Source organism: Panicum virgatum, chromosome 9N (assembly GCF_016808335.1).
Source record: "Panicum virgatum strain AP13 chromosome 9N, P.virgatum_v5, whole genome shotgun sequence".
NCBI classification, from domain to species: domain Eukaryota; kingdom Viridiplantae; phylum Streptophyta; class Magnoliopsida; order Poales; family Poaceae; genus Panicum; species Panicum virgatum.
In genome coordinates this window covers 59,974,025-59,994,586 of record NC_053153.1, presented here as the reverse complement: position 1 = coordinate 59,994,586, position 20,562 = coordinate 59,974,025, and the positions used below count along the sequence as shown (strand labels likewise).

The 20,562-nt window shown below is 48.2% G+C and overlaps 1 long non-coding RNA gene and 1 pseudogene across 1 annotated transcript; both read left to right on the top strand.

The window, feature by feature from the left end:
* The first annotated feature begins 803 nt into the window (after positions 1–803).
* Positions 804–2,732, top strand: LOC120689196 (annotated as a pseudogene).
* An 8,332-nt stretch (positions 2,733–11,064) lies between these two features.
* LOC120687349 lies at positions 11,065–12,441 on the top strand. The gene is made up of 2 exons (XR_005680701.1): positions 11,065–11,463; positions 12,206–12,441. It is a non-coding gene; the product is annotated as an uncharacterized LOC120687349 (long non-coding RNA).
* The last annotated feature ends 8,121 nt before the right edge of the window (positions 12,442–20,562 follow it).

The window sequence follows — 20,562 nt, the reverse complement described above, 5'->3', positions numbered from 1 at the left end:
CTAAGCACATAGTACTGGCACACGCACGCATACACACTCACACCTATAAATATACGCACGTAATCTTACCTATATAAGCACCTCCAAAAGACTGAGATTGACGAAATCACCATAAGGACGCCTCACTAGCGATGAGCACGTTGTCTACCACCGAAAGAATAGCATCCCGCTATATGTTATTTTGAACAGGTAGTACATTACTCAGAAAGACGTTGTGCTCACTCTAGTTGCTTACATGTACCGATTGCTATGGTCTTCTGTTAGTTCATCTTCATCTTGTGGGGTAATTGTGAGACACCACTTTCTCTTGGAATTATCTGCATTTTCACTTCTTTCTTTCTTCTTTTCTATTTATATATATGCATCATTTTACCCGTCTTCCATATATTATGATAAAAGTTCGCGAGTATAATCCTCATATTTTGGTGATGAAACCTCTATATTTTTTATTGCTCGCAAGCTCAGACATGTTTTCCGTTTGGTACGTGAACTCTAGCAACAAATTAAATCCTGTGCCCTGGATAGTTTGAATCGGAGTTCCGTTCGATCTCTTGGAAAACAAAAACCGAGCTCTGTTCATGGTCATAACTTCATCATACCTGAACCGTGGATTGAGCACGAACTCTCTCGATCGGGAGTTGATATACAAGCAGAGTCGTGCCAGCAGATCGGAATCCACTGTTTGGAAACCCGGAGCTCGATCCATCAAGCAAGCAGAGTTGAAGAAGACAATGGCGTCTGCTTTGTTGCGCCTGCGGAGTTGTTGCGCCAGGCTTCCTCGAGACCCCGCTCGTTGGCTGCCCATGGCAAGCATGTCCAGTGGATCAATGCTAAGCTGGTTCGGCCGCGACCTCACGGAGCTGGCCGCGAGCGCCGTGCTGGTGGGCGCGGCGGGCGTCGGCAAGACGGCCATCGCCGAGGGCCTCGCGCAGCGCCTGGCCCGCGGCGGCGTGACCGGCCCCCTGGCCGGCGCGCGCCTCGTGGAGCTGGACGTCCCGGCGATGCTCGCCGGCACCAAGTACATCGGCACGCTGCAGGAGCGCGTGAAGGGCGTGCTCCGGGAGTTGGAGGCGGAGGCGGAGCGGCGGCCAGGCCCGGGAAGGCGCCGCCGGTGGTGCTGTTCGTCGACGAGATCCACATGCTGGTCGGCGCCGGGCGTTACGAGGGCAGCAAGACGGACGTGGGCGACATGCTGAAGCCGGCGCTGGCGAGGGGCCGGCTGCGCTGCCTCGGCGCCACCACCGATGACGAGTACCAGCAGTGCTTCGCCGCCGACAAGGCGCTGGAGCGGCGGTTCCAGAAGGTGCACGTCGCGGAGCCGAGCGAGGACGCCACCCTCGCCATCCTCCGCCGGCTCAAGGCGTCGTACCAGGAGCACCACGGCATGGGCATCCAGGACGAGGCGCTCGTCGCCGCCGTCAGGCTCTCCGGGCGCTACATCCCAGGACGCCACTTCCCGGACAAGGCGATCGATCTGGTCGACGAGGCGTGCGCCACGGCGAGGCTGCTGCAGCTGCAGCTGGTGGATGCTGATTCCGGTTCCGAGACGGAGACGACGCAGCTCCAAGACCAAGACTACCAAACCAGCATCGGACCGGACCACGTGGCGCAGGTACGTACGTGGCCGATAGATTGCTGTTGGATGGATGGCAATGGCATGCTTGAATTGACATGCATGAGCTCGCGTGCAGGTGGTGAGCAAATGGACGGGCATCCGGGTGACGAGGATGGGGCACGACGAGCGGAGGAGGCTGCTGGACCTGCCGGAGAGGCTGCGCCAGCGCGTCGTCGGCCAGGACGAGGCGGTCAGCGCCGTCGCGGACGCGGTGCTGCGGTCAAGGTCGGGGCTCGGCAACCCCAGGCAGCCGTCCGGCTCGTTCCTCTTCCTCGGCGGCACGGGCGTCGGCAAGACGGAGCTCGCCAAGGCTCTCGCCGAGCAGCTCTTCGGCGACGAGAAGCAGCTCGTCCGCATCGACATGTCCGAGTACGTCGGCCATGGCGCCGTCGCCCAACTCATCGGCGCACCTCCAGGGTATGTACTGTACGCACCATTCCATTCCGGTCCTTGTAATTAAAACTCTAACCATCGACATCTATCGTAGGACGCATGGGTATTTGCGAGGAGGGCATCTCACGGAGCAGGTGATGCAGCGGCCCTACAGCGTCGTGCTCTTCGACGAGGTGGAGAAGGGGGACGACTCCGTCTTCAACCTCTTCCTCCAGATCCTCGACGACGGCAGGCTCACCGACGCCAAGGGCCGCACCGTCGACTTCACCAACACCGTCATCATCATGACCTCCAACCTCGGCGCGCACCACCTCGACGCCGACGCCGCCTGCCCGGACGCGCACCAGCGTGTCATCGCCGAGGTGCAGCGGCGCTTCCGCCCGGAGCTCATCAACCGGCTGGACGAGATGGTGGTGTTCCGGCCCCTGTCCGGCGAGGCCGTGCGGCAGTTGGTCAGGATGCAGCCCGCCGGCCTCGCCGCGCGCCTCGCCGGCAGGGGCATCGGCCTCGACGTCACCGACGCCGCGGTGGACGCGGTGCTGTCCAAGTCCGGCGCCCAGGTGGCCGTCTACGGCGCCAGGCCGATCAGGCGGTGCCTGCAGAACACGGTCATGACAACGTCTCCATCGACGCGGACGGCACGGAGCTGGTGTTCAGCGTCGACAAGCCGGGCGGGATCAATCGCTCTTCGTTCTTTAAATGGTGTTCCACTCTAGTTAGATGACCATGCGAATTTTGACTTTTGACTTTTTTATACATATATATAGATTTTCCTATCTATCTAAATATAATAATATATATATATATATATATATATATATATATATATATCTAGATGCATAATAAAATTATACATCTAGAGAGAAACTAAAACGACTAATAAATTTGGATGGAGGGCGCTATCAGGATACTTATTTTAAATATTAAAGTTTATGGTCAATCCTTAAACTTGTGTGGATGTGCTCGAACTTAGAAGTGTGTCGTTCTGGTACTTGTCTGATCTGGGCCCACTTGTCTGATCTGGGCAAGTGTCAGCTCATCGTCACACTACTGTTCGGCGCATCTATCGGCGCGCAATGCGGCAACGGCGTCGGTGCTCGCTAGCGTGCCTGTGCTGGTAGCTGCACGCCTGCTCGCCTGCGCGGTTTACGGGTGTAGTACGTGCTGTGCTAGCCATCAGCTGTTGCAGCATCAGACGGCGAGCGGTGCCTGTGCTATCTGTTAGGCAGAATTGGCCAACACACAAATGTTAGAACACGCAGGATCGCAACGATCGCAACCGGACGAAATTTGCCGGCGACTAGTCAGACCGGTCGCGCCAACCGATCAGACCGGTTGGGCACAGAAAGCTTCGCGAAAACCTAGAACCTCAAGCTCGGGAGAGACCCCGTCGGAGCTCGAAGATCTAGAGTTGTCTTAAGGTCGGCAGGCCACCCAAGATGCACTTAAACGCCGTAGAGACGAGCAAAGAACAGTACGAGGTTGGAAAAATTAGGGTTTGGGAAAAAATAGAAAAATAGTAGATTGATTGATTCGATTGGGTAGAAGACCTCAATCGGCCGTGGCCTTTGTATTTATAAGCCGGGGAAGACGTACCCCTTCCAAATTGAATTATAAACGGATTCCATAATACAAACCCTAACTCTACTCGGACTGCACAGGTCCATACCGGTCTGACCGGTCGGCCCAACCGATCAGACCGGTCAGCCTCGGTGTTGCCAATTTTGGCATCCAACATATGCCCCCCTGCCTTTTTTGGTGAGTTTTGCAAGCCAAAAAGCAAGTACTAGAAACTAGCCTATTTACATGAATTTGAATAGAAAGTACAATGCTAAAAATAATACTAAGGCCGATATTCTATACTGGCCGTCTTCGCCTTCAAGCGTCTTGCCACATGCTGGGGTAATATTTTTTCATGTATCTTCCATTAAGAGCCCTTGGGAGACGCTCTCCTTGCATCGTCTCTACCATATAAGAATTCCCGAAGACAACCTTGATAATCTTGTACAATCCTTCCCAACTTGGCGACCACTTGCCGAACTTATTATTCTTTGTCCCAAGAGACAATATTGTCTTCCAAACCAACTCACCAAACTGAAAAGATTTTGATTTACCTTTTTGTTGTAAGCTCTAGCCACCCGAAGTTTGTCCTTCTCAATCTCTTTCAAAACTTGCATCCGCTTGTCACTTACTTCATTAATATTGTTCATCATCAAGTCATAGTAATCAATAGCAGAAATATCGTTTTGTTTAGCCAATCTATAAGCGTCCAGATTCACCTCAACGGGCAAAACGGCCTCTTGACCATAAACAAACTCAAAGGGGGTAATTTTAGTAGCACTGGGTCTAGATATACGATGAGCCCACAATGCTTCAGATAATACCCCATGCTACCTCTTGGGATTTTCTTCTATCTTTTTCTTGATGAGCTTTATCAAAATCTTATTACTAGACTCGGTCTAACCATTGGTCTGAGCATAGTATGGAGAAGAATTGAGTATCTTAATCTTGTAAGATTCGGCAAAATTACGTACCTCTTTTGAGATAAAAGATGAACCTTGATCCGTCGTCAAAGTTTGGGGAATACCGAATCTATAAATAATATGTTCTGTAATAAACTCAATTACCTCCCGGTGTGTCATATTTTTTAAATGAACCGCTTCGGTCCACTTAGTAAACTAATCCGTAGCAACCAACACGAAGCGATGTCCCTTTGAAGAATGAGGATTAATCTGACCAATAAAATCCAACTCCCAACCTCTGAACGGCTATGGCTTGATAATAGGATGTAACAACGCAGCAGGCACTAACTGAACATTACCAAATTGCTGACATTCTTCACACCCTTTATAATATCTAAAATAATCGGTCATCATAGTTGGTCAATAGAAACTGGCTCTCCTAAGTAACCACTTTATTTTAGGAGTCGATTGATGTGTACTACAGATGCTTTCATGAACCTCTCTCATAGCAACATGTGCCTGATCAGATTCTAAGCACTTGAGAAGAACATCTTCGGTTGTCCGATGATAAAGCTCATCGTCAATCAAAATATATTTAAATGCTAAACGGTGAATATTCCTCTCCGCACTATGACCAGAGTCCTTTAAATATGTCACAATAGGCACCCTCCAATCTGCAATCTTGGCCTTCCCTTTGAAATTGGAAGTGGCGGCTGACTCGCTGTTTTCAGCAATCTGACCGTTCAGACCGGTCAGACCGGTCGGAGCGTCCGGTCTGACCAGTTCGTCCAGAACCAGTAACTCGGCTGTTGCTCGCATCGGTTTTCTCACGTTAAAATATTTCTTAGTGACATTATAGCCAGATGCTTGCTGAGCCAGAGCATTCGCCTTCTGATTACTATCTCTTGGAATATGTCAGATTATAAATTCATCAAAGCAAGAGATAATGTCAAGGCATCTAACAAGATATGCATTTAAAGAATCATTGTAACATGAGGATACCTTGGATACTTACTGCACCTCTAAAAATGAATCACCATAAACTTCCACATGTTTAACGCCCATCGATTCCAAGATTTCCAAGCCAAATAGAAGTGCTTCATACTCAACTTGGTTATTCATTCGCTCTTCTTCCAATCGATTTGAGAACTCAAAAATAGTATCATTCGGAGAAATTAGAACGGCACCAATACCTTGTCCATCATCACAAGCTGATCCATCAAAGAACAACTTTCATGGTGTGCAAGTAACATATCCGACTTCCAAATTATGCTCATCCTGATGTTCAACAATGAAATCCGCTACAATTTGACCTTTAATAGCTCTCAAAGACTCATAGGCCAAATCATATTCAACAAGCGCATAAGCCTACTTTCCGATTCTACCACTTAAATCGGTTTTTGTAACATATGCTTAATAACATCGGTTTGACAAGTAACTATGCAAGTACTTGATAAAAGATAATGCCTCAACTTGGTACAAGCATAATATAATGATAAGTATAATTTCTCAATAAACGTATACCTCGTTTCCGCATCAATAAGTCGTCGGCCAACATATGTGATAATATATTTCTTTCCTTCGGTCTCTTGAGTCAGAACAGCACCAATAATTTTATCTTCTGCAGCCACATAAAGCCTAAAAGAAATACCTCTCTTAGGCGCCTTGAGAACTGGTGGTGAAGACAAATATTTCTTGATCTTCTCAAAAGTCTCTTGTTGTTCTGCCCTCCAAGTAAATTCAGTCTCGTTCTTCAACCGAAGAATAGGAGTAAAAGCATCTATCTTTCCGGACAAATTAGATATAAATCTTCTCAAGTAATTCACCTTGTCCAGAAACTTTTGCAAGTCTTTCTTGCAAGCAGGAGTATCTACTTTCTTCATGGCTTCAATTCTCTTTGGATCAATCTCTATGTCCTTCTCATGAATAATGAAGTCCAAGAACTTCCCAGCCGATACACCAAAAGCACACTTGAGCGGATTCATCTTCAATCCATACTGACGCATTCTCTCAAGAGCAAGCCTCAAATCAGCCAAATGATGACTCTAGCCGGCCGATTTGATCACAATATCATCAATATAAACTTCTAATATAATACCAATCAAGTCATGGAAGATCAAATTCATAGCTCTTTGATAAGTAGCACCAGCATTCTTCAATCCAAAAGTCATAACAATCCACTCAAATAAACCAACGAAACCAGGACATCTAAAGGCCGTTTTAGACTTATCTTCTTCGGCCATGAATATTTGATTATAACCCGCATTACCATCAAGAAAACTGATAACACGATGTCCAGAAATTTCATTGATCAACATATCAGCTATGGGCATAGGATATTCATCTTTAGGAGTAGCACGAGGTTGGAAAAACTAAGGTTTGGAGAAAAATAGAAAAATAATAGATTGATTGATTCGATTGGGTAAAAGACCTCAATCGGCCGTGGCCTTTATATTTATAAGTCGGGGAAGACATACCCCTTCCAAATTGAGTTACAAACGAATTCCATAATACAAACCCTAACTCTACTCTCGGACTGCATAGGTCCATACCGGTCTGACCGGTCGGCCCAACCGATCAGACCGGTCGGTCTCGGTGTTGCCAATTTTAGCCTCCAACACTATCCACGGTCGCGCAGCTGCAGCAGCACGAGACTGCGCACAGACGACACCATGTCCGAGCCTGGCTACTCTGCAAGGCCGCGGTGCCTGTGTCAGGAGGCGGCGGCTTGCACGTCTGCCTGTGCGCAGCCGCGGCGGCTCGCTCGTGTCCTTATGCGGCAGCGGTTTGCCCACAAGAGAGATACTCCTTCCGCCCCAAAATAAATACAATTATAGAACCAAACACATAAATCAATATTAAGTTTTGTGATAAGTGGATGAGTTATTAGTTATCTTTTGCGAGAATCTTTCGGAATTGTCTTGTCTTTTGTGATAGATAGGTCAAAGTTAGCAAATTTTTTAAGACAAATTTTGAACCCTATAGTTGCAATTATTTTGAGACGGAGAGAATAGATCAGACAAGTGGGTATAGATCCATTTGGATGAATATAAAACTCTAATGAAAGTTTAAGAATTGAAATGACACACTTTCTAAATTTGAGAATCGGAATGACATACCCGCATAAGTTTTAGGATCGGCCATGAACTTTACTCTTCTATTTGGAAGTTAAAGCAGAAATGATGATCAAGCAAAAAATGGCATCGAGTGTAGGGGCCTCCTATGTGTCTTTCGAAAGATGGATAAACAACTTATCTATAAAGCCACTAAGATCCAACTGATGACTCATTTAACATTTTACTAAAAAATGTTGAACCAGCATCTTAAAAATGTTGAACCAACATCTCAAAAATGTTGAACTAGCATTTCAAAAATATTGAACCAATTTTAAAAATGTTGCACAAATATTTTTTTCTCCGTCTTCTTCTCCGGTGCCGGCGGCTGGCGGCGGCGCGGGGTGCGGGCGGCGCGCGTGGCCCGCGGCAGCCGCGGGGTGCGTGAGGCGCGCGAGGCCTGCAGCAGCACGCGTGGCCCGCGGCGGTCGGCGCGCGGCCGGCGGAGAACGCGGAGGCGCGCGGGGCCCGCGGGGCACTCGCAGGGCGTCTGTGCGTGGAGCACGGCCAGCGTTGCTGCAAGGCGCCGGTGCCGCGCGGCGCGGGAGGAGCTGGGGAGAGAGAAGAAGAAGGAGGGAGGGAGGGAGAAGAACCTAGGGTTTAGTTGGATTCAAGGGCTATAGTTGTTTGCACGAATCTCAAACACTGGAAGTTGGATATGAAAAAATCTTGTGGAGGATCCCAGAGCTAGCAAAATCAATTCTCCAGCACAGCCCGAACCCATCTGAGATTCGGCCCGATCTATGAATCCGTGATGTATCCTCCTCCTCCCTTCTGGATCAGACAACAACTAATTTCGGCCCAATAAAGTGTATGTGCCTGATTTCGCACTAGACATCATTATACTTGCAACAACGGAGAAGACAGACGTTATGAAGCGAAGCGAAAGAGAGGCATGCTTGTCATTATCATATAAGGAATCCTTTTGAAGAAGAGGAATGGAGTATTTAAACTAGAAAAGGTAACCAAAGTTCAAACAAGCATGTGCACTTCTTGAGTTTTTTTTTCCTTTGTTGAAAACAACTGACCCCTAACACACTTGTCAGGCAGCTAAAGCTTTCGAACACCCACGCAGCGAGCTCCTCCTGCCGTGCAGCTAGCTTCAGTTCAGGAACTTGCTTGCCAAAGATTACAGGGTTTTTTTTGAAATAAAAGGCAGGAGCACTGCAACATCATATAAAAAAAACATTCGTACATAACGCGCCGAAGCGAATACCACCACCACACAAACAACGCACACAAACAACGCACACAACAAAACACTACACCGCCACAACCTGAGAGAGGAGCCAAAAGAAGCCACCCGCAAACTGCGCCGTCGTCACCAACACTGTGCCACACCAAATGTCGTGGCCCGCTGCAGGCCTGAGCGGTAGCCCGAACTCCTCCACCATGGAACTATCTCCCTCAAGCCGCACACACACGATCGTCGATCCCTCTGTTCCAGTGGAGCTTCAAAAAAACACTCACGTCGCAGCGTCGATGAAACCCACTGATCCTGGCCACTCTGCATGGGGGTCTCGCCTCTCCCACTGCCTCGCACTCCTCTGCCAAAGACACAGATATCTGAAAACCGCTATGAGAGCGACACTTCCGCCCAGCCATTGCCGGAGCTACCACCGCACCATGCGCGCCAACTCAAGGCCTCCAGCACCCATAGGCCCTCTACACCTCCCTGCCAGCACGGACCACGCGTGCCTCCTCTGCTGTTGCGCACAAGCAACACCACCAACCAACCACCACCACTGCGTCGCCAAAACGGGTCTCTAGATGCGGCGCCTTCAAGGAGGGCATGACGCCAATAGCGCCGCCATCGCACGTCCATAAATGGACAGAGTTTTCACCCGAGAGGAGCCCGTGCAGTAGGACACGGTACATCACAATGGTGCCCCCAGCAGGAAGAACGGCGCCACAAGAGCGCCGTCACCAACGCCACCGACAAGACCGTCAGTGAAGGCTTTCGTCCGACTCAGCACCGTGCCTGTCGCACACACTTGGACTAGGCAGTAGGTCGCCCCTCTTCTCCACCACAACATCTCAACCGGAAGAGCCCCGATACAGCCCAAAGCACCACCACGGCGCCACCAGCAAGCACCAGCCGGCCCGCAGCCCCACCACCAAGGCGACGCCGGACCAATATCGCCATCAGAGGGGAGAGGAGGAGCACCACCTCCTCACCTCAGCACCCGTCGTCTGCGCACAGCACGCCCCTGACTCCACCAACATCGGGGCGCCATGGCCCAGATCCGGTAGAACGACGGCACCCGAACGCGGCCGCCAGCCACGACCCGCCGCAGCCACATCCCCGGCCACAGCCGGCCGTAGCCGGCCGCACCCAGCTGCAGCCGCCCACCGCCAATAGCCCCGACCGGCCACCTGCCAGCCGCGGCCAGCCCCGGCCGCACAGACCCGCACCAGCGCCGGGAAGCTAGCCCAGCCGAGGGCGCGGGCTTGCAGCGCGAGCGCCAGCAGTGCCGCCCAGGCTACCGCCTACACCGCCGGCCGCAGCAGCGCCCCCGCCGCGACACGCGAGCCGGCCACGGCCACCTTGTAGCTCAGCGCGGCGACCTGCAGGAGCAGCGCGTACGCGCCGTACGCACAGATTACAGGGTTTGGAGGCAACTTTTGTGTTGATCATATTTTTACAAAATCTTGCTATATAGTAAAGTTGTAGATTTTGAAATTCTAGGAAACTTTTGTGTTAATCATTTTTTATTTCAAAATGTTTTGGTGTCCAAATTGTAGGTACAACGAGTTTCATGTAAGCGTTTGTGCAAACCAATTGCAAAAGCATTTTGAATTTTAAAATTTACTCTATAATAAAGTTATAGTTTAATTTTTTATCAATGTTTATGTTGAGCAACTTTTGATTTAAACGCGTTTTTGTGTTCAATTGTACGTATAATGTTGCTCGTATAGAAGTAACGGATGTATGGTTTGATTTAATTAAAATTCAATGATTTTTCTAGAAAAAAATCCCGAGAGAGGATTAGGACAGCGGGTTGATTTTATGAAAATTTAAGGGTTTTTTTGCAAATTGCTCTGAACTTGGACTGTTGGATTGTGTGTTGATTTCGAGAAAAAGTTGAGGGCTTTTACGCAAAGTTTTTTGAGAGAGAAGGTTGGATCGCGGATTGATTTCTCTAAAGTCCAAACATTTTTTTGCAAAATAATCAGGAAACGCACTATGGCATCCGTCCGGCTGATCCGATGGCTGTGAATGGCCGACGATGTGGCACGCTGAGCTTTTTTGCAAAACAGTTTTTTTGCAAAATAATTAAGAAATGCATGATCTGGATCATTCGCCCGATCGATCCGACGGCTAGAAACGACTAATGACGTGGCTTGCTCCCTTGCCCCGGTTTGGTGCTTGATTCGTACATAAAAAAAGGATGAGAAGAGATTACAGTGAGGGGGCAGCAGCTCTCGGATTTCGGGTTGCAAGTGGCGCGGGTTTCGCGATAAGCCCGCTGGGCTACGCTGCGCCGCCAGCCCACAAAATCCCGCATCCCAGCCCACAACGCCGAAGCGGACATTTCGCGGTAACCCGCACGGCCCAGCGGCGCCGCATAACCCGCTCCCCGCTTCCCTGGCGAACTCTAGCGCCGCCACGGCGAGTCCCTCGGCTCGACCTCCGCTGCCTCCCGTTCCTACACCTGCTCCGCGTGCGTCGCCTCCATTGATGCCGGCGCCAGCGCCCGGATCCGCACCAGCGCCATTGAGATCTGGGCTCATGGTCGCAACCTCTGGTCCCTCGGTGATGCTGTCTCCACTGCCGCCGCCACCTGCTTCGTCGCCCGCAGCAGCACCTGTGCCGGTGCCCTTGGTTGGCATGAAGACCGGCGGCGGCATCCTCCTCCCGGAAACATCCAAGCAGGAGGTTCTCTCCCGTCTTGCCCTTTCGATTCTTTCTTTCTTTCTTTCTTTCTTTCCTCCCATCACTTTTACTTTTTAATACTGAAGGATAGGCACATGAATCTGTCATCTGTGGTCTTAATACTTCCCTTGGATCTTAGAAAAGGATAGGACATCTGTCGATTCTACGGCGTCGTGTGCCGGGTTTGCGCCTCCGCTCAGGCGGCGACTCCGCAAGGGGGCTTTTAGGCTTCTATAAGCACATGAGTTAGTATGTTTGTGCTGTAGCATGTGGGTATGCAGTAGTTTCGATGCATACTGCTACTATGTGATGCTATGGAGACTAATTTGACTCAGTTGCATCCTCTGTTTTTACATAACAACCATCTTCTGAACATTCTAATTTGACAAGTATGTTGTTCCTACATCCTTGGATGATATATGTTTTGTGATTGTGAATTCTTTTGCCTCAAAGAACCTGCTATCCTTTTTGGAAGGGAAAGAATCTCCTATCGCTAACATCAACCATGGCAACTGGTATTAGAGTGCACTATTCTGTGACAACACGTTCATCCCCTCGCTTGGATATACCCCTACAAACTAACAATTTTGGTTTGCTTCGGTGCTTAAAGTCTTATGTACAGGCTCTAGTACCAGCAATCCTGTTTGTAGTGAAGCTGTGTTTGCTAACAGTTGCTAACTCTGAACTTGTGTACTGACAGATTCAATTCTTATCAAGTGCTTTCTAATTTTGTCTATATATGCAGGCTGAGGGAGATGCACTGAAGTGTAAGGTCTCTAGCGTGAAGAGGGCAAGTGATGGATCCAAGTGTAGTGCTAATAGATTAGTGTGGTTCTGTAATGTATAATCCATTTTAATCTTTTCAGAAACTCACCGATGTCATCATCCGATCCTGGAGCATATTTGGATTTTGATGTAGTGTTGAAAAATCTGGAGCATATAGTTGTTATAGGCTTTTTATACATGTATGGTGTTGCAAAATCTGGATCATAAGCTTGTTATACTTGGAGCTTGGGCTTGCTAGCATGAGCGCCTGAGCGGTCTTCACTGCTAGCTTGCTAGCGTGGGAGGTCACGGCGGCAACTGGCGGCGCTATGCGGGCCGCCGCAAAGCCTGCAAACACTTGCGGCGCGATGTGGGCTGCCGCAATTGCCCGCGTGACAGCTTGCGGCACGTGCGGACGTGGGGCGGGCAGCCCACATCCGGCCCACTTGCATCTTGACTCGGATTTGCAAGGCCTCCGTTGTGCCCGTGTCAAGGCTCCGCTTTACCTTGGCGCTGCTCGATGCATCGCGAACTCGCCAAAGCAAGGAGCGCGCGCACGTCGTCGCTCGAGCTGAAAAAGTACGCGGAGTCCGGAGCACCGGCCATTTGGCCTCGAATGGCGATCGGAACAGCCGCGTGCGGCGAGCAATGCTGGGGCTTTCCGACAGAGCGGAGGGGGAGGGATCCGATGCGCGCAGCGCCGCCATGAAAAGATGTGCGAGAGCAAGCAGCGAACGAGGAATACATGTTGCGAATCCGCGAGAAAGGCAGATGGACAGGTTACACATGCTCTTTTTTTCCCCTCTCTAAGATCCCACACAGCATACAAATAATTCCAGCAGTTCTTTAAATAAAACAAATGGTTCCAGCAGTAGCCTCTCGATCCACTGTACTGTATTGTAATCAATCATCCACTCGCCGATCAGAGCTTGCTTCTTAAGTTAATCGCGATCGCGAGGCGCGAGGCGGGATAGAATAAGGCGCTGCCGTGTGAAAGCAAGACAGGCGCATCAGGAGGACCTGGATTCACTAGCTAGTCCCCCCAAGTTGCTCTGTATTCTATCGCGCTGCTGATTGCTGATGCATGATCGAGATCTTCTGCCGCGCAACTGCTGCTTAATTTGTTCGTATGCTAATGCCTATACTACATACGGGCTACGGCATCACGCGGTGCGGTATGCAGCCACGAGCGAGGGTACTAGTATTTATTTTATAGTAATTATTAAGGCGCTCAATTATTATATACAGGCGAGCTGGCTTGCATGCTCCGGTTGATTGATTTGCTCTCTTTCTTTTTTTTCTTCCTCGAATTCCGATTGATTTTGCTTTTCAGGGAAAGCATTACGACTCTGATGATTCCCGTTGTGCTAGCTATCATGCAAGTGATTCCCGTTTCAGTCGTCCTTGGATCACAAACTAAACTTATTTGCAAGTGTGGTGATGCTACATTTCCATAGGAATATATTCAGAAAGGCCATGAGCGCCACTTGTTTCAGACGTTGCTTCTGCGGATTTGCTCTCTGCGCTAAGGAGATGGATCGGTCTAGAGCCGAGTCAAATATAATTCACCAGTTGGCCTCCAGCGACAGCTAATTATATATTATAATCAGGTCTCAAATCGACGGGCCATCAACTGATCGCCTACTCAATTGAAAGCACTAGCCAGCGTTGTTTGCTGCTAAGTGGAAACAGATCAATATCCTTGTCTAGCATATAATCTAGTAGGGACGGAGGGGAAAAGCATAGCACAGAACCAAAAGAAGTGTTGGGATTGGATAGAAAGGTGATCATATCAAAGGGAAAGGGAAAAAGATGCATGTCACCCACTACAATGAGTACCATACCATCATGGCGATCAACTCTCTCGAATCGCTATCTCTACTTTAATTGCGCTAACTGAACCAATTAATAAGGAGCAATATCATTAATTAGTGCCTTAGTGGCACAGTCCGGGAAAAGCCTGGCTGGGTGAGAGCATCCAGCATATCGTCGATTGAGAATTCGATCGGGATGGGTAGATAATTCATGGACTCGCCGGTGTGCCACCAGCTAGTGGTTTGGTTGCCCCTTTTCTTTAAGTATTTCTACAAGTGTGCGGTGAAATTCCTTCACTTTGTTCCCATCAAGATTTCATCTACTAAAGACTGGAGATAATCGTAGTGGTAGTTAGATTCATATTGCAAACGGGGCTATATAATAAATCTAATAATTTCTTTTTGTTTTGATGTTGAGCCCTTGATGCTTTTTTGATCATATATTATGAGAATGGCTGTATTTCAGAGTAATATCTATTTGCACTAATCGCTCACTGTACACTGGTAGCATAGCAACCGTACAGACTGAACTACTGCTCCCTGCTTCAAAACTAGTGATGGCAACGGGTACAAACCCGTCGGGTATCACTAACCCAAACCCGCACCCGCCAGAATAAAATCGTACTCATTAAAAAACACATACCCGTCGCGGGTATGATTTCATGTCCGTACCCGTACCCGTGCGGGTTTTTTTTACCCGCGGGTTTCCCGTACCCGATAGAAGAAGCAACAAAATTTAATAGAAAACATAAACAAATACACAATGTATTATAGCCAAATGAGTCTATGAATAGGTAATCATCGATGGGAATGGAAGTACATGAGCCTAAATCTCGCTAAGCATGTGATTAGACCTTATTTTGATACAAGACCTTGTGACATTAGTAGTTTAGGTTATATGTTGTCGGGTTTATTGTACCCATGGGTTTGCGGGTTTGGGTACTTGAAGAACAAATCCGCACCCGCAAACCCGACGGGTACGAAGTTTATCCCATTAAAAAACTCACGGGTATAGAATTTAGTCTATGTCCGCACCCTAATGGAGCAAAAACCCATCGGGTTTCGGGTACCCGTGGCCATCCCTATTCAAAACCATTCAATACGTTGTCTGAGCCAAATCATTGAGGTTTGACGGAGTCTATTTAATTTCTTTACCTCACGTCACTTTCTATGGATGGTGCTAATGCATGCACAGACAGTTCTATTTATTGGAATAACGTGGACTGGTCAATATTTAATTTAGGCAAAAATCAATAAAAAACGTGAGATTTTCTGCTAACTCTTGAAACTTCATCAAATAAGTAAGGTGGCTTCACGCTACAATATATTTAAGGATGGAAACGGATCGGATTCGCATGGAATCGGATTCGGATGTCACCTTTTACCACATTGTAAATCGAATACGAATACGAGTTCGGATATTCTCAGATACGAATACAAAATGGATGCCTCGGATTCAGATTCGAATTCGGATATTGACTTGATATACGAGCTAACATATAGCTATTTTCTTTATTAGTAGTTTTAGATTATAAAATCGTTATACATATACAAACTAAAGTATAATAATATAATAAAGATAGCTACTTAAAAATAGTTTATTTATCAATAAATATGTTAATAAATAAATACATAAAAATAAAATAAGAAATAAAATATATTGCAATAAATATATAAATAAAAATATAGAAGTAATTTTAAGATAAAATAAGAATATTTAGTGAGAAATAAATATAAATTTTTAAATAGTTTTTGAATGTAAACGGATACGGATATTGTCGAATACGGATGTGGAATTGGATAGAGAAAATCAATGAAAATCGGATTCTGATGTATCCACTTTACTACCACATTAAATTCGAATACGGATATCTATATTGATATTTAAACGGATACGAATATCGGATAATTCGGATATCTGCTATCCGTTTCCCATCCTTAAATATATTCAACAATTTCCAAGTGTTCTGCTTAATTCGATGAGGGTTTTTACTCTTCTTTATATTTTTCTCATTTTTTATACTTCCAATAATCCCGAGGTGAAAACAAATTAGAAACCAAGACTCCACGGCTAACACTTTCTAACAAAATTTTATGTCACTTAATAGAAGTATGTAATTTTGATTAACTATTGCTCCTAGATTTATAATATTGTAGCCCCGGCAGCTGATGGTCCAGTATATAAAAAAATATAGCTATACTATAATGCAACAATTTCTTTTGAAACGAAATATTTTTTTTCTAGGCGAAGAAATGAAATAATGCAACAATTTTGTGCTAGTTTTGGTGAGGGGTACATTTCCATCGCTTGCTCCCCATTCACCGGCTTCACCGTTTGCTGTTATGATCATCTTGGATTCCTCTGCGGCCCTGCCAATTGTAGTACCTACGTAACAGCTTTGCTGAAACGCACTAATCGCCCACCGTACATTGATACAGACTGGTAGCGATTGTACGGGCTGAAACACTACCTCCTATTCGAAAACCATTTAACGCGTCATCAGTCGGATCTGAAGCGTAAAATCAAATCATTGAACCTTAACTTGATAGAGTTTTTCTTTAAAAAAGAGATCCATGATAGAGTCTCTTTAATTTCTTTGCCCAATGTCAGTTTCCTAGTATGGCTGGTGACACTCGGGTACCTTCATCGTGTCGTAAAATACGCGTCCTTTAATTTCGTGACACGGGCCAAGATGAGCATTCCAGTGTATGACATGCAGTGCACCTTTCCTTAGAAGAGGTCTTGTCGCCTGGCGCGATCAGAGCATCCTTTGTGCTGTGTGCCTATTTGTATTATACATTTATATATCACATATAGATTGCACCGCCAAGAGAAAAAGTGGGGAAAAAAAGGATACGTACACCTGAATTACGGTGGAGACTCTAACCACTTTTTACACAGCATAAAGCTTATTTTAGCAGTACTTTCTCTATTATCAAAAAATATACAACTCTCGCACTCTGAAAAGTTAAATAATTTTAGATTTAACCTTTATTAAAAATAACAGACATTTATATCTTCAAATGGATTTAGTATAAAATGTATTATATAATTAATCTAACAATATTTATTTTGTAATATAAATAGTAAAACTGTTTTATATAAATTTAATTAAATTTGATATTTATTACATCTACAAATAGATTTCGCTATAAATAGACAGCACAGCTGCGCCTGCGCATGAATGAGCTCGAGACCTCAGAGTCGACAACGGATCGGATTGGATCATGGAAAGGCCGGGTCGGACCCCGGCGGGCAGCGTCCCCGTCGGGAGCGGGACCCACCAGGGGCCTCCAAAGTCCCTCCATCACACGGCTAGCTCGTCACTGACATCGACTCGGGTCTCATTTAATTGCGTCCGTAAATTTTTTAAAATAGAATTTTTGCACATTTAAAATATTAAACATAGATTAATTACAAAACTAATTACAGAATTTGTCTGTAAACTACGAGACGAATCTAATAAATTTAATTAATTCATCATTAGAGCATGTGTACTGTAGCAATTTAGTGTCTAATTATAGTCTAATTAGACTCATTAGATTCGTCTCGCAATTTACAAGCAAACTATACAATTTATTTTTTATTTCATCTAGATTTAATACTTCATCCATATAAAATTTTCTTCGATACGATAGATTTGGAATTTTAAATTATACAATGGGCGTGAGGACAGCGCAGGGTACTCCTCCTACAGTGAACGTAGCACAGTACCCTCACCTACGCCTGTCGTTTTCCTAGCCGCTCACCGCCACGCGGGCCCCGCAGCGTCGTACTGCACGCTGCGTTTTGCGGTCAGGCTGACCTCACTAGACTACCGCGGAGGCTTCGAGACGGCGGACGCGGAGGCTGCCGGGGTCAGGCCACGTGTGCGGAGGGCGGGCCACGTGCGCGGAGGCATGGACGCGAGCGAGGTCAGTCTCAGGCCCCCGCGAACAGTTCCACTTCCGAGAACGTATCCTGTGTTCTCCTTCCGTTCCGCTTCCCTCAGCTTTCCTCCTTTGGGATTGGTTAGCGGTGGGGGTTATTGCAATAAGGAGATGGTCCTGAGGGCTTTTGTGAACGAGATGTCCGCGAGGGGTTCGGTTGCTAAAATAGCAAGCTGTGGGGCCCGCGAGGCCCATTTAGTGGGGAGCATGCGTCAACGTCAGGGCGGGTCCCCGCGTGACGTGGAGCGCCCCCGCTCGTCGCGTAGCAGGGGCCGTGCGGGCCTGGCGCGCCGGCGAATGGCGGGCGCCCACGCGGGGCGAGGGCCACGGGACCGGGGGGTGGACTTCCCCGGGGGGAGCCAGGGCGCGTCGCTGCTCCGCCGGGCGGACCAGAATGCCCCTGCCCGCTGCGACCGCGACTCCCTCGTGGGCGTGGCCCCCTGTCACGGAAAAGCAACAAGATGTTTTTTTTTAAAGAAAAGGAACAAGAGGCCGCGGTAAGTCGAATATGTAACAACAGCTTTGATTTTTTCCTATCCCTTTTCCACTTTTTTTCAATATAGAGAATTGATGGTGAAAAAATCAACTCCAACAAATTAATTTTCCATCTCCCTTTTCCCTTTATTTTTTTCTCAATCCCCAATATTATATCTCCAATCCCCAATAGAAAGGGAACAAAACTATCCTCCCTTTTCTGTCCCGACCGGACTCCCGCTGTCGCCTCCCGAGCGCCGCCAGGGCTGCGCCGCCCGGCACCACCGCGCCCATCGCCGCCGCCCCCGCCTCCTGATGGCCGCCGCCGAGCACGGCTACCAGCAGCAGCCCGCCTCAAGCCTCCGCCCTCCTCATCCCCTTCCATCCTTACTTCACTGGAGGCCGCCGCCCCTAGAGGCCGCCGGGGCAGTGCGCTGGCCCGACCTCTCCCAGGTCGCGGCCATGGGCATGGTCCCCATGGAGGGGTGGCTGGCCGCGCCGCCCATGGGCATGCCCTCCATGGAGGGGTCGCTGTCCATGCCGCCGACGGGCATGCCCCCCATGGGCGCAGCGCACCTTCTTGGGCCAAGGGCACCGTGGGCGGTTGCTCCACCTACTGCCTGCTAGCTGCGCGAGAGCGCCACCGCTTGCCGCCGGCCGCTGCGTGGACAGAACCTGGCCTGGTTCTTGGCTCGCGTGCGCCCTCAGCTGCTTTGCCTGCATGCTGCGCGAGAGCGCCACCGCTTGCCGCCAGCCGCTGCATGGACCGAATCAGCGCCGCTCCCTTGGCCAAGGCCGACTGCTGCTTGCCCTGCTGCGCGCGCTGCAGTGTGCAGGCTCCTGGTCGCTCGCTCGGCGCCTAGCACCGCTGGAGCAGACGAGGGCGGCGGCGGCGGCGACAAGGTAGCAGACGATGACAAGTTTTTTTAGAGCGCAGATTATGACAAGTTGACCCCACATGACAAGAGGGGGAAAGGGGAAAGAGAAAAATCTAACTGCTAGAGCACTTCTCCCCTATATGTTGAAATTGAGAAACGGGATTTCCCTATATCGTGAGAAAAAGAATAGGAGAAGATCAATCTGTTGGAGTTGCTCTTACGCCGGAAGAAAAGGGAGGCCAGCCGGGGCATCGTGCTACTATACATCACTGTGCGTGTTTTACTGTGCATCTGCACTGCATACGTTCCACGAGGTGTGAACTGCCGCCGATCAATAGGGGCCTCAGCATTGTATAGCAAAGAAATCGAACCCAACTTGAGTTTGACCTCCGCTCGGGCCCTCCCCATCGCCAGGGCCTCCGCTCGAGCTCTCGCCGTCACGGTCGGGGTCGCCTCCACCTCCGCCTTACTCCTATGCACGGCTCCGCTCTCCCCCCTCTCCGGCACCGCACCCCACGCCTAGGCCTGAAGCCCAGAACTCGTGGCCTCAGCTTCAATCGGCAGGTCGCGTCGGGGTGGTGCAGATGTGCTTGTGGTGTTGTGCGCCCTCACAAATTTCATCGAATTGCACGGCATCCGCTGGCATCGGCACCCATTCAACATGGTTCAGTGGCTTTTTGAGCAGGCATTAAGTATACATATACTAAAGCTCCAAGAATCGGAGCAAGCTCATGAGTCGTGGCCCCACGTGGGACCCACGCACTGTTCATGCGGGTCGCACACACTATTCACGTGGGGCCCACGCGCTATTCAGGCGGGACCCACGCGCAATTCAGGCAGGACCCACGTGCTATTCAGACGGGACCCACGGTTCTATTAAGTGAGTCTTTTTATCTTATAAAATTATTTTCCTTCCATTATTTGACAATACAAAATATATTTAACTACTTCCTACATATAAAAATAATAACTAAACTTTGTATACTACATTCACACGTGGTAGTTCTACTACTTTTTGGCTTTCGGTTTCCCTCCGTAAACTCACAAGATATACTTGAATTGTTCATTCATTTCTAATCTTTTTTTCCTACTAAAATAATCAAACTATACCTACTGACACAAAAAAAACGAATTCATAAGGAAAAATTGTCTGAACCTCTATACTAAAATGCTTGAGATTGGCGCGCTCTCAGACTCTAAACTACTATACCGTTTTATTATAATTTTTAGATTTAACTCAA